We start from the raw sequence: 2,097 nt of genomic DNA, 5'->3' as shown, positions 1-2,097 counted from the left end.
GATGATTGTTCCATTCCCAAACCCTGGAATCAAACATTATTTGTAGAAAGCCAGATAAAGTTTTCTATTAAAAAAGCAGATCTCTTCTGAATTTTAGTGACATGGCACTAAGCCATCTTCGCTGGCAGGGAAGGAGGAGGGAGAGGTGGGGTTTGAATATTCTTAGACTATCTGTACATTTAAAAACCAATTAAACTACAAGAACAATCTTCTCCTTTGCTTTGGAGGAGCCATGGGGAGTTAGTCAGTCATTCTCAAACACTCTTGTTTCCCTTCTGCGTTGGAAACCAGTTAGTCCAAGCAGGGCTTGTCAATTTTAGTCCTATCTACTTAACACTAAGTAGTTCCTATTGACTCCATGTTAACCACCTGGCTTAACCCCTATTGATCTCATTAGGACTGTTGTGCGCAAAAATGTTTGCAGGAGCATGGCCCAACAGCTGCCTTTAGACTGATCTTAATGAAAAGAATTTGCATCATAGCCATGGACCCCATGGGCCAACCATTCTCATCTGGTGAAATCTGCGTTTGTGCCCCACTCAGGCACAAGCAGGCTGGATTTCTCTGCAAATTCCCCAATAAAACAGTATTTGCAATGTTTACCTGGGATTGTTGGAAGGGAACAAAGCTTTTCTCATAGGAACAAGTAAATGGATGGGCCCAGCACAGCTTCAGGACTGGGATGCTGCAGGAATTGCCCTCTTCCTTGTTTCTTGTTCCCAGACAGGATGAAGATCTAAAATGATTTTTGGTTAATATCTTCTTGACCATTTTAACTTTTATAAAAGGGTCCCTTTAAATTTAAGCACTAGGGAAGAAAAAAAGCATTTTTCTGAAAGTTTAGAGAAGCTACATGATCCCATGACTCAGTCACTAGTCCACAAAAAAGGAGCCCTGGATTCCACCTCTGACAGCGCCACTGATTTCCAGGGTGAATTTGGATACTGTCTCCAGTCTCTGCCTCCTGTTCAGCTCTCTTTAGGTGATGTGTCCCATGAAGCAAAGACTGTCTTTTACTACTTGTTTATACAGAACCTAGTACAGTAAACTGGAAAGTACAGTGAAGATGATGACTATGTTGGAAACTGAATTGCTGCTAAACAGAGGTGATGATTAAGATTGTGGCTTTTTGGCATTACTGGTCTGTAAGACATGTAACAATCTAAGTTTAGCTGGAATCTTTCTCCATTGTAATGTTATTCTCAAATTCCTTCATGCTGGCATTCTCCATGCATGTAGCCTCAGCTTCCAGGATAGCTTTCACATTAAATGTGAAGGAAAATCCAGTCAAGTGAGCGAGAAAATAATTAACTTTTCCCATTAAGAAAATCCCAAGGTATACAAATGAATGTCTCAGAAATATGCAAACTTTCAAGCTTTGCTGACACTTAAGCCTCACAGAGCAAACCTAAACAGAGTTATTAATGGTTAAAAATTAGCTTGGGCAACAGCAGAGCTCATCATGGTAAACCCTGGACGTTACATAATCAGCAGAACTATTGAGTCAGTAGACACCATTCTCCCACTCCCTTTTGGCGCAGCGATGGAAGTGGCCGGCACTGGCAACCCCGAGTAGATTCTGATTTTCATTTGCCTTGGGTTTTCTACCTTTGTGCAAGTTTCCTTTGGGGCCCAAGCATCCCATTGCTGGAGGGTGAACGAAGAGTATAGACAAAATGCATTTTGTCTGCATAAGCCCAGCTGCCAGAGGTATCAAATATCAAACCTGGCACATGGAAAATGCCTCAGAGGAACAACTGATCTAGGAAGGCTGAGCAACCACCACAATAAAATTAACAGCCTCTGACCCTCCATTCCAGGTGGACCAAATTCAGGCAGAACAGCAGACCTGTATGTGGGATAGCAGACCTGGGAAGCACATAGGGGATAGCAGACTATATCTCAGGAGAGGGGCACTGATAGAGATATTTAGGACCCAGAACTAGGACAGCAGGGTAAGGTGGGGATGCTGCATGTCAGGACTCAGGTGCATTGCCAGAACAATGTGGAAATCCAGGGCAAGAGGGCAGAGTGGGGGCTGCAGGTTGCGGCAGAGGTGTGTCAGCAGGGCCACATGGGTGGGTATCTTGCCCAGAA

This window comes from Gavialis gangeticus, unplaced genomic scaffold (genome assembly GCF_001723915.1).
Source record: "Gavialis gangeticus isolate Ggan-Ray unplaced genomic scaffold, GavGan_comp1, whole genome shotgun sequence".
Taxonomy (NCBI): domain Eukaryota; kingdom Metazoa; phylum Chordata; order Crocodylia; family Gavialidae; genus Gavialis; species Gavialis gangeticus.
Note: the sequence above shows the minus strand (reverse complement) of the source record.